Source organism: Quercus lobata, chromosome 11 (assembly GCF_001633185.2).
Source record: "Quercus lobata isolate SW786 chromosome 11, ValleyOak3.0 Primary Assembly, whole genome shotgun sequence".
NCBI lineage: Eukaryota > Viridiplantae > Streptophyta > Magnoliopsida > Fagales > Fagaceae > Quercus > Quercus lobata.
Window position 1 is genome coordinate 2,640,667 of NC_044914.1, and position 12,731 is coordinate 2,653,397.

Genomic DNA, 12,731 nt, shown 5'->3' on the forward strand with positions numbered 1-12,731 from the left:
TCTTCCACGTGGATTTTTTTAATCCACCTCAGCTACACACTTCATGGAAATCGAGTCTTTGAGGCTCGATTTGTTACAGTAAAATCGAGTCTCCCAAACTCAATATGTCAGTTTCCTAAATAGTTTGGAAAGGGTGCTAACTAAAAAAATTATTTGAAAATGGGTATTATTTTGAAGAAAAAAAAAATCCCCATTATCTACACCTTCACCCTAGCCCACCCCAATCAATTTTTTTAAAAAGACATTTTTAAATGAAATAGAGAAAGGATAGAGGCTACATTTCAAAAAGTGGTGACTTAAAATAGAAAAAATGGTTTTAGCTTAAGGTGAAATTTTAAATAAGCAAAAATCTTAAAGAAAATGAAAATCACTGTTGAAAGGGATCTAGGCTCAAAGCTTAAGCCTCATTTTTGTGAGGACATAATGAGGTTCCCAAGGACCTCTCAAACTTGTCAAATTGCATTTGACTAGGATGCTTCCATTTTTACTCTCTCTCTTAATTGTCCAGAAACAGTAGTTTTAAGGGGAATGCATATTGTTCTTTGCATCTTTCATTTGAAACTTTAATGAATTGAAGATTAGAAATACTTGTTTGTAAGTGATATCTCTCTCTCTCTCTCTCTCTCTCTCTCTCTCTCCTTGTATTTTCTTTTGAAAAAAAATGCACTTAGTATGTATGCATGAAAAAAAAAACATCATGGGCTCAGCCCATCCAATCCTATCAGCACACATGAATTCAACATATATAGCACACATCTTTAATGCATGAAAATATAGTTAAAATGCAAATGTGATGCAATGCATGATTATTTAAAATCATTTAAACAAAAACACATCCCAAAAATTTTGCAAAAACCTCATTAATTTTGAAAAGCCCCAAATTTTTCAACAAACCCCAAAAGTTAGGTCACAAAAGATGAAATGCATGATAAATGAATGAATAAGAGACATACTAGAGGAGGAAAATGCTCTTGAGACAGAATAACACTTGGGGAAGAGGTTTGGAGTGATTAAGAAGTGTTTGGGAAGGTGAGGAGTCAGAAAGGATCAAGAGAGATCGAGAAAAATGAAGTAGAGATCGCGCTGACCCTATATATAGAAATCCCAGTTTCTTGATGGATCGAGAGGTGTCGAGAGCTATTGAGAATTAAAATAGCGAGAAATAGCTATCGAGGAGCTAACGAGAGGTGTCCATAGCAAAAAGGGCTTGATGGATCGAGAAGCTATCGAGCATGTAGAAATTTCCTCAATGGATCAAGAAGCTATCGAGATTGAATCTTAAGAATCTCGATGGATCGAGATTACGATAATAGCTATCGAGAAAAGAAGCTCAAGAGGCTCGATAGATAGCCTAACTATCGATAGGTATCGAGAAGCTATCGAGATTACTTAAAAACTGTTTTTCAAGAAGAGAAAAACACAGATGTGAACGCAATTAAAAATGCTACTCAACCAAAGATCCAAAACAACATTTTAAGCTCTTGAAAACATTTCTCATAAAAAAAAATGTCAAGCATTTAGATCCAAAACACGCACACACACACACACACTAAACAAGTCTAACCAATTTTATATTTCAAAAACAAGTCAAGACAGTTTAGTGAGCATACATTAACACATGTATTTCTTGTGATAGCCAAATCACATTGTACCTGCACATGTATCAAAGAGTAGCAAAGAATATTGCGTGTTGTGTGTGAAAACATCGCAAGATTGCATAAGTGTCTATATGTTATAACGATTTGAGATATGAGAAAATCTTTTTAACTCACACACAATCATAATTGTTTGATGGGGAATATCACATTTGAGGTACATCTTATAACTCTCACATCTCCTAGAATACATGCTTGCAATCATATATTAAGCATTTTGATTCTTTTTGTTTTTATTTTCTTTACATATTTTTCTTTCAAGCAAATCATGCATAGGCATATAAAAGAGAGAAAAGAAATACCCACTTATGTTAAGCTTTTGACATTTCACTTTTACTATGCCAAAACATAGAGATGTCATTTCATAATTGGCAGGCAACAGTGGTGAGATAATTATTTATGCCTTTCTCTTAGGTTTTTCTAGTCATTTCCGTCAAAAAGAGTGATACTTAATCTTACTCATCATAAACACGAGCCACAGAGTTCACTTGCTTAATTGTGCATAGAGATGCTTATCTAAGTTACAAAAGATACAAAGTTTAGAAAATTTTGTTTCAATGGTCATCCAAGGTACACAAGTACCAATGTACACAAGTACCAATGTACACAAACACACACTGTTTTTGTATTTTTCTGATTTTTCAATTTTTTATTTTTTTATTTTTATAAGAGACAAAATAAAGCAAAAAAAAAAAAAAAAACATGTTAAACAAAATAAAGCATAAAACTAGACTAACTCAAAACAAGAAAATAAAACACACAAGTAATGCAAACTCAAAAACAAGAAAGGGGAGAGAGAGAGATAAAGTGGCTAAATCACTTGGAGCATTTTTCCTTCCACACCTTGAAAAAACATTTCCGTTTAACAAACCCTTGATCCGGCGGTAAGGGAGGAGAATTGAACCCGTTCAAGTTCAAAAGGAATATAAGGGCTTTGAATAGATCTCCAAAAGGAGCAAAGGAGGATGGAAACTGATTCTGGTTTCCCGATAAGATCATATTATTGCTCTGTTGAGTGGTCAACCACTTATAGCAATTTGGTCAAGTATGTCTAGCTGCTTCACAGTGATGACATATATGCTGCTTCTTCTTCTGTTTAGGCTTTTGAGTGTTTCTCTTCTTAGCCCTAGGGTTTTTAATCTCTTTTTTATCAAGCTTAGGGAGTGCTCCTAAGATAGATTTACCCTTGTCTATGTTATCACTAGCTAACATAGTTTTCACATTATTGTTCTCAGATTCAACATTATTAGCAGGTGAAACAAAAACAGTAGTACTAGTAGAAGCAATACTGAGATAAGAGAAGTCATACCCTAAACCAATTCAATCAGAAGTAGATTTCTAAATGCTGAGCATCTCATCAAGCTTTGCACTTAAAGTCCTTTCCAACTGAGCTCTAACTTGGAACAATTTTGCCTAAGCTTCTTGGTCTTCTCAGCTAAGAAATTGTTCTCAAATCGTAGTGCTCCAATGGTCTGATTTGTTTCATCAAACTTCGTGGAAAGCTCTTCTCGATCAAGTTCCATATCACTCAGCTTCTTGGTGGCCAGCCTATATAATTTCTCATGCTTCTCATAAATCTTATACAACTTTTCATAGGTTGTATGGATATCATCTTGATCGTCCATTTTCTCGAACTTAGAATCCACCAAGTCTTCTTCTTCATCCCCATCTTCAACAATCCCCTCAGCAGGATTTACCGTGGCAGTGAAGACATTTAGGATTTCATTATCCTCATTATCAGGAATCATCCTCAAGCTCGATATCAATCAAAGTTATAGCAAATGCCTTACTCTTCCCAATGGTCTTGAGATATGTAAGGCACTCATGTTTCATGTGACTGAAACCTTGACACCCAGAGCACTTTGGTCATGAGGGAACAGTGTACTAACCTCCATTCTTAGCATCCTTCTTTCCTTTGTCTTAGTTCTTGAATTGAGACGCACTGGACTGCTTGTGGTCTTTGTCAAATCCTTTACCATTGGCATTCTTCCTGAACTTTTTGAACTGCCTAGTGATGTAGGATTTAATTTTAGAATCTTCATCATCTAAAGAATCATCAGTGTTACTGCTCTTAGCCTTTAATGCCATGCTCTTACCCTTACTAGATTTCCCAATCCTTGTCAAACCCAGCTCATAGGTCTGCAGATTACCAACCAACTTTGTCAAAGGAATTTTGTCAATATCCTTTAATTCCTCAATTGCGGTGATCTTGGCATGATATATTTCGAGTATAGATCTAAACACCTTTCTAACAATCTTGGGTTTAGGAATGGTTTCCCCAAGATTACAGGCTGAGTTCACTATGTCCTTGAGCTTGACATAGAACTCATCGAATGACTCATCCTCCCTTATCTTGATCTCTTCAAAACTTGTAGTAAGCCTTTGAAGTTTCGAATCCTTGAAAGCCTTAGTTCCTTCATAGGTTGTCTAGAGGATGGTCCATACTTCATTCGCAGTTTCAGTAGAGGATATCTTCTTAAACTCCTTATTCATGATTGCACTGAATAAAGCATTCAATGCCCTGCTGTTGAAGTTAGCCACCTTGATCTTAGCATCATCCTAACGACCGGCGCTTCCTTAGGCTTGATTCAGCCTATCTCTACAGCTTGCCACACTTTTTCATCTAATGATTGCAAGAAAACTCTCATGCGTACTTTCTAGTATGCATAGTTAGTGCCATCAAATAAATAAGATATAATTAAAGATTGTTCTCTATCCATGACAAATAGAGGTCAATGGATCACACAGTAAAGATTAAACCTAATCAGTGTGTGTCTGCTCTGATATTACTTGATTGGCCAAGAATGTATTGACCCCTTGTGATTTATTAACCAATTAATTAGTCAAGTTAATTAATTAATTCAATTTTTATTATATATCAACAACTAATTAGCTAGGATAAAACTGTCTTTCTACTCTTGCTTCCCTTGGACCATCTTCAAATTGTGATTTTCTAGCCAATTTCCAGAAGAATTAATGGTAGCTAGAGGTCTCCTATTGGAAATTGTCAACATCTCAGCGATATGCCTACTTACTTTAGAGCATCCATTTCAGTGGATGCAAAATTTTCTTCTATTTTGCACACAAAAAACTTACTTTTTCAATTTTACATACTCATTTTTACAAAACACCTTTATTTATTTTACCCTTTTTTTTATTTAAATAATATTTGTCTCCTATTTTTTTATTATTTTACATGGCCCCCATCAACTTTAACATACACGCCAGCTATAACTGATCTCACATTTACTGATGCTAATGTCTTAATATGTAGCATTGCCATTATTCATTCTAGCAGAGATTCTAAAAGTACCCAGCTATATCTGATCTCACATTTACTGATGCTAATGTCACAGCATTGCCATTATTCATTCTAGCAGAGATTCTAAAAGTACGTAAAAATTGCTAAGGCAGCTCACATTTAATAATGAAATTTGAAAAGCAATCCTACAACTCTACAAGTACAGGATTGAGTAGTCACCTTCATAAATGAGGAGGTCTGATTGGTCAGAAGAAGTTTTGTTGATAGGATTATTGAGTTGTCATTTTCACTCTGTAGTCAGTACTAAAGTCTTCATTCAAAAGTTCAAAATCTTGGCTTTGTCGGTACAGATTACCTAGTGCATGGGTAGTAGTAGTACTACGTAGGCATGTGTCACGTGAAACAGAAGTACTTTACAGCGAATATCTTCACATTGCGACTTCGCTCTGCTTTTTAAAATAATTTCCCAAAAATTTAAAGGCATTTGTGTTTTTTGATATTAAAAAAAATGTAATATTATTTAAATATTTTTAAATTGTTGTTTAAATCACAATAATATATGCGTCTTTATAACTGGTAAGTTATGATCGATTTTAATTAAAATTTAAAATTATTATTATTATTTTTACTAATAATAATTTATCATTTGTGATTTTGTTATATAAATTTTGTAAAAATATTATTGACATAACACTTTTTTTTTAAAAGGCATTGTTTCATAATATGAAACTGACACGTCTACTTGGAATGTGATTTTATATAATATGATTTTGATTTTTACTTGATAATTTCATGAACGGTCTTAAATAGTTAAATGTGTTAAATGGTATTCATTGAACAATGGTCAATAAATTATTTTAAGAAAATTTTGACATTATTTTATAAGAAATATAAAAAATAATAAAAAATTTTTATTAAAACAATTTTTTTAATAAAAAATTTGTCCATAAATTTTTTTTTTAAAATATTTCCTAAATAAATACTTTAAAACATCCATTAACCTCTTTTCCTAATTTTATATAAGAAAAATCATACTATATATCATAGTTGAGAGATTCCACACCAAAACAAAAATTATATAAGTATATTTTTATTTCGATAACCTAAGAACCTAACTATTCACAACATTTTAATTTTATTACTATTTTGTCCCACCAACCCCCCATTTACTTTCATTAATTATTCTGTTCCACTCCCATGACCTAACTCTTCTCTTCATTTATTCGCATGCCTATCTCTCATTCCAAATCCAAAGTACTTCTTTATGCCTTTCAAATATATCCTCAAAAACTTGATTATATTCAACTTGAATAGTCCTATAGAATTAGTATCATGTGCATCAAATGTCAAATATTTAATATTTGACACACTAAATACTAAAAAAGTTCATTCATTAGATGTTTTAAAATTTAAAACTTTTAGCATGAATGAACTATATAGTTTCAAATTTGGAATGATACTTTATTTTATTTTTTCTTTCTCCTCTTCTAATCTATTGTGCACAAAAGTACAATTTTTGTTGTGTTAAAATGACTTACTTTTGCAACAACTTATACTGATACTAATAATTATCCACTTTAGTAAAGTGTTTATGAAAATTAAAAAATTTTCATTTTCATATAAAAAATGTCCTAAAGATAAAGCCCGGCAATATTATTGTTGCTGAGAGAGTGAGTGAGAACACGGAGTACATTATTCATCAAAAAAAAAAATTTGAGTACATTAGTGAATCCCATGCTTTGTCAAAAATGTGAAAGCTAGGTGTGTGAGGCCATGCGTTTCAGCATTTGGTTCATGTAAATTGCAAAATGACAGATTGCTAAAAAGAGCTAGAACTTTCATTAACTGAACTGATATAACCAGAGCTAGAACTTTTATGGAGGCTAAATACAAAACAGAGCAAGCCCAAAATATCGCAAACTATACGGGCACATGTGCCAGCTAATTATCTCACGTGTGAGCACATTCTAGTTCACGTGTGAACACATTCTAGTTAAATACAATTCACTGAACTACAGGTACAATTCTACAACAACTACACTGCTTATCTCAGACTTCACTTCTTCTCCTCTTTCTTCTTTTGCTGCGTTCTTTGTCTTCCTTTTTGATAGTCTTCAACATAAATAAATAAAAACACATATGCAGTGTTGATTGTACCACTACCTTACCTTCAGGCCTTTATTATTTTGACTCTTCTCTCATACAGTCATATAACTTCACTTACTCTTTTCCACTCTCCCACCTTCCTACTTATTCCTTAACACTCCCAAGCCAGCCCTGTTCTCTTTGCTCCACTCCATGGCCGAGATTCTCTCTCCTCCAGTCTCGCCCATTCTCTTGCTTGCTCGTCTCCGCCAGTACTGTGAACTTAGATTTGTGAAGATGTACTGGCAATACATGAGAAGAAGACGTAGAAAACGACACCATTGCCAAAATGATATTTTTCCATGACATTGTTATCTCTTCCTTCAAGTCTTATATTTAAAGCCATATTCTGTTTTCTTTTTCCCTCTATTTGGTTGTTCTAGTTAGTGTAATCTTTTGCAGGAGTTTGGAATGGGATGGTTAGGAAAGATTTCAAGTAAGTTTACAAATTATTCTTTAACAAAAAAAATAGAAATAAATATTTGTTTAAATCGAAGAAAGTAAATAATTGTGCCCTCTAATAGTTAAATCAACAATTTTATTTCGTCATTAATAATATAAAACATAAATAATTTTATTGATTTATAATTTTATGCCAATAACACATGTTCTATATGGCTTTGGTTTCTTAGATGCATATTATGCTTGTATTTAAGTAGTCAATTGTTCTTTAGTTTTAGAGGATTGGGTGTTCTGTTGTAATTTATAAATTTGCGTATTCTAGTATTCTTAACCGGTTCTTTATTTTAAAATTTTGCAACCAAATGCTTTCTGAAAGTTTCTTTAACAAAGCATATAATCCGCTACTGGTTTTGCTAAGGAATGTTAGGATTGAAATCTATGGTTTGATTGTATAGCTGGATTTGAGGTCAGCGAGGCCTCCAAGAATTGGAAAAAAAGAACAGAGAAAGGAAAAGAAAAGAACAAAGCTTTAGAAGAAAAGAACGGAGAGAGAAGAAAGAAGAAATTGTATTTCAGAATTACACTTTGCTTGATAAACACGTGTACAACTCTTGGGTCTCTTAAACCACACCTCACAGCTGTCACCAACTCACTAGTCTGCAACTAACTCTAGCTGCCCTTGCACAGTCACTAACCACTGACACTAACCAAACCGTATACCCTACAACACTCAACACTGATATGCAGGCCTCATATCTACACTCAGGCACTCAGGCACTAGGCACTTGTACTACACTATCCAGCTACTATCTTACAGCCATCCTCTAACCCAACATACAAACTGATGCAACCATCCTATAACCCAACGTACAAACCGATGCAAACCCAACATACAAACTGATGCAGACCATCCTATAACCCAACGTACAAACTGATACAACATACAAAACTATGCTTATCAAGGACTTCAGGTTGATAATACCTGGTAATATTGCTCCTTAAACTAGTATGAAACTTTTAAGTGATATGTTTTTTTTTTTTTTTGATAGGATAATTAGTATGATTTAGGAGCTTTGATTTTGCTTATATACAATACAGACTAATCACACAATCTTTTCCCATGAGTAAAGCAAACATATTTCTACTAGCTATGCTCATTTGATCAAACTTATGTTACTTTTTTTTTACTTTTCCCCTTTTTGCGACAACAAATTTTTTTTTTTTTTTTTTGGAAATGATGCGACAACAAATTTTGTAAAAGGAATATCAGAAACTGAAATATTTCAAATATAGTCTTATCAAGGTAATAATTGAGAGAGTATATCATAATGGTCAAAGATTATGTTAAGAATAATTTGCAATAATTTTATACCAAGTATCCCAAGCATTTATTCTAAAAAAAAAGTATCCCAAGCATTTTATCACGGTGAAAAGACAAAATTAGTCAAATCAGACATAAAAATTGAGAAATATACACAATATAAACTTTCTTTTGTGGTAAAAAAAAAAATGAAAATTTTGAAGCCTCAAACCTTGACAAAAGCAAACTTTCATAAATAAAAATGATAATGATATTTTAGGATGAGGTCATTTATTTTATATATACACCATAAAATTTAACCTATAATGTATACTCCATTATGATTGTTTTTTTATAGCAATTAGTTTTTGGTGTAGGCAAGGTTTAATAAGAAGATGTTTTGCTAATTAAACTAACTAGAACTCATTGGATGAGATCATTTTAGATAATAATTTTTTTTCCTTTTATGGGATAATTTTTAGGTTTACACAAGGAAGCTAGAGATATGGTCACGAGAGACTATCTCAATTTATTATCACTTCCTTCCCTAACAAGGATTTCTTAATTTATTATTTGTAGACATAAGTGAAAACCTAATTAATTCTAAAGAGAAGAGTACCTTATCAACGTAACTAAATTTATAAGAAGTTCAAGAGAAAGATTTGAATCCAAGTTCTTTACCTAATGTTGAAACACATGTAATAACTTCAATTTCTTGGAAAAGTTAGAGCTTCACCTAATGTTCAAATGATGATATGGGATTCTTTTTTTTTTTTTTTTTTTTTTTTTTCTTTTTCTGCATGATTTATTTATAATGGGGGCAGAATCTTGAATCTTTATCTAGGATGAATAAAGCTGCCACCCAAATTATAAGGCTCTGGAATTAATAATGAGAAGACCATGATCACACACTTCAACTTATTGTATATGTATACTTTTGGGCTTTTGGCTGTTAACATTTGGATTCTGTGTTATGATCAATTCAAGACAGCTATGATAATTTTAAAAGTCATATTTGGAGTTTTGGACCAATGTATTTGGTGTGGCAGACTTAGAATTTTTTTTCCTGGGGCACGATTTATCTAAATAGGATAGATACATTTCTATTATGAAGAATTTCATTCTTCTATTTGAAGAAAGAAAAAAAAAGTCACAAGGATACAAGATTTTTGATGACTTTTACTCCAGAAGGATAAATGGACTAATGGCATAGTAAAGTTTATTAGAATATTCAAACCTAAAATTTTTAAGCTATTAGGTAAAGAGTCTTAATTAGTAATAGTATATGAAGCTAAAGTTCTCAAAATTCCAGCCACCGAAGCTGCTCGGGTTTGGCACATATGGCAGAACCTTATTCAAAACCGTTGCTGAGCTGGTGATAGTGTACCACAAGAAAAAGAAATTCTTCGGCCACCTTCTCAGGAAATTACGCTTCTTCCCCCATCTCAGGGTGAAATATCCATTCAATCCTATTAAGAACGTGACTCGCCGTGAATTTCTTTGAGGTAAGAAGACATATCTATTACATATGAGGTATCATTCTGTGAGTTTTTAATTATTTTGCAAATTCATTTTTATATATACAGTATCTATTTGCCTATCACATCTTTTTTGTGTTATTGCTTATAATTAGATATGTATGTTGTTACTATTTGCTTAAATTGTTGAAATATATCTAATAATCTTAAAGCAGATTTTGCTGTTTTCATTTTTTATTTTTGTGATGATTGAAAAAGTTTTTCTCAAGTGTTTTAAATCATTTAAATTAATCACTGGTGCTTGCAACAATAATCTACTTTGGTGCAAAGATTTCCTTGGTTAGTAACCATTAGAAACTTTAAAAACTATTTGTTTGTTCTAGTTGTTATAGATATACAATTAGTTTGTCTTTTGATTATTGTATATTATAATTGTTTTAAAATGTTCATTATCAGGAATAGATGAGTTCTTTGTTGATGAAGGAACAAATGAGTTTTTGGCTTTGGCCATGGTTATATTATTTTTTATATTGTTATTAAGTTCTTTGATTACTATAAAACTTGTGGGGGAAACTAGTTCTTTGATGATTTTTTTCTTAGTTCTTATATATACATCTATTTATTGTTTTTGTCTATCACATCTTTTTTGTATTATTGCTTATAATTAGATATATATGTTGTTACTATTTTGTTAATCACAAAAGTAATTTGTTTAAATATATCCAATATAAGGTATATGGTGGCTAAGCTGGTGAAGACCTATTTCGAAAATCAAATTGGGAACAAGGGTAGTTGTGTTGGTTTCATGCTAGACAGTTTCAATTGTATAATGCTAATCCATATGACTCTACCAGAAGTTGTAGGTTTGTCTAACGCTTTGTTACTAGTGTAAATAAGAATTTTTCTAAATTTAATCATATAATGACAGGCTATCTTCTATTGTTACTTTTTACTAATGTTATCCATTAAAAACCATTTAATTTGTTTCTATTCTGTTGCAATTGCAACGTATATAAATCGACTTTTTTATTTGTATTGCAGGTTGTAGTGCACTCAAATGTCAACAAAGATATGAATAACTTGTTTCCAGAATTTTGTTCAAAATTGCTTGATGCAAATCTTCCGTGGGCTTCATAGGCAGGAAGTTCACCTTAGAGGAAAAAATTTAGTAAATATTCTATTTACTAATCCATATGACTCTATTAGAAGTTCTAGGTTTGTCTAATGCTTTGTTACTAGTGTAAATAGAAATTTTTCTAAATTTAATTGTATAATGATAAGCTGTCTTCTATTGTTACCCATTACTAATGTTATCCATTAAAAACCATTTATTTTGTTGATAATACGCATATAAAAAATCAAGAATATATATACATTGATATAGGAGTAAGCATTGGTTGTTGTTCTTGTCTTAACTAGTATTATATTAGATTTGCAGTAACATTGGTTTTTGTTCTTGCCTTAAAACTGACTAAATCTTCACATTTCAGACTCAAATATCTTTTATACTTATAAAGCAAATTAAGTAAGTCGGCATAATTTCTTTTTAGATTACCAATCGCTGGCACAGAAATCTTTTATCATTAATAAAGCAAAATTTTATACTTTAATATTGGCTCAACTTTGTTTGGTAACTCCTAGTTTGGTAACTCCTAATTAAGTAACTCGTAGGTTTAATATTATGCGTTAAAGTAATACATAAATTACAATTATATACCACCTAATGTCAATAAATCAAAATGGTTTATACAAAAATGCTTAGTAGTATAGTATTATCATTATATTAAAAATCAAAATGAATTATAAACACTTGAGGCAATACTAAGCATAACTCATTTAATTCAGTAGGTTTAATATTATATGTTGAAGTAATATATAAATTACAATTATATACTACCAAATGTCAACCAAACAAAAAAGTTTGTACAAAGATGCTTAGTAGTATAGTATAGTTTTTCATCATTATCATTATATTAAAAATCAAAATAACCTATAAATACTTGAGACAATACAAAACATATCCCATTTAATTCCGTAAGTCTAATATTATGCGTTAAAGTAATACATAAATTACAATTATAAATTATCAAATATCAACTAAAAAAAAAGACTTATACAAAGAGGCTTAGTTGTACAGTATAATACTACATTATAGTTTAGTACTATAGTATTATATTATAGTATAGTTCTTTATAATCATTATTATATCAAAAATAAAAATAACCTATAAAAACTTGAGTAATTTACATGGTTTTCAGACCCGAACCGTTCAAAAAACTGAAAAAAAGAGGTTCAAGATTTTTAAGGTCGAATCGTGATGATGTCATAATTAATTTAGTAATTAATTAATATGAAATAAATATATACAAATTAAAAATCTCAATTAAAATTTAATCTAAAATGATTAGTTTTATATTCAGGGAAACCTAAACTCTCACTTAAAACTTGTTGCGAAAATATTGAAGTTATAACTTATAACATTTCTCTTT

The 12,731-nt window shown here is 31.2% G+C and overlaps 1 long non-coding RNA gene across 2 annotated transcripts; it reads left to right on the forward strand.

Moving 5' to 3' along the window:
- The first annotated feature begins 6,955 nt into the window (after nt 1-6,955).
- On the forward strand, nt 6,956-11,557 carry LOC115967360. Of its 2 annotated transcripts, none has more exons than XR_004086441.1 (4): nt 6,956-7,498; nt 10,077-10,297; nt 10,975-11,105; nt 11,284-11,557. It is a non-coding gene; the product is annotated as an uncharacterized LOC115967360 (long non-coding RNA). The 2 variants fall into 2 exon arrangements; XR_004086442.1 differs by having other exon boundaries at nt 10,077-10,269.
- The last annotated feature ends 1,174 nt before the right edge of the window (nt 11,558-12,731 follow it).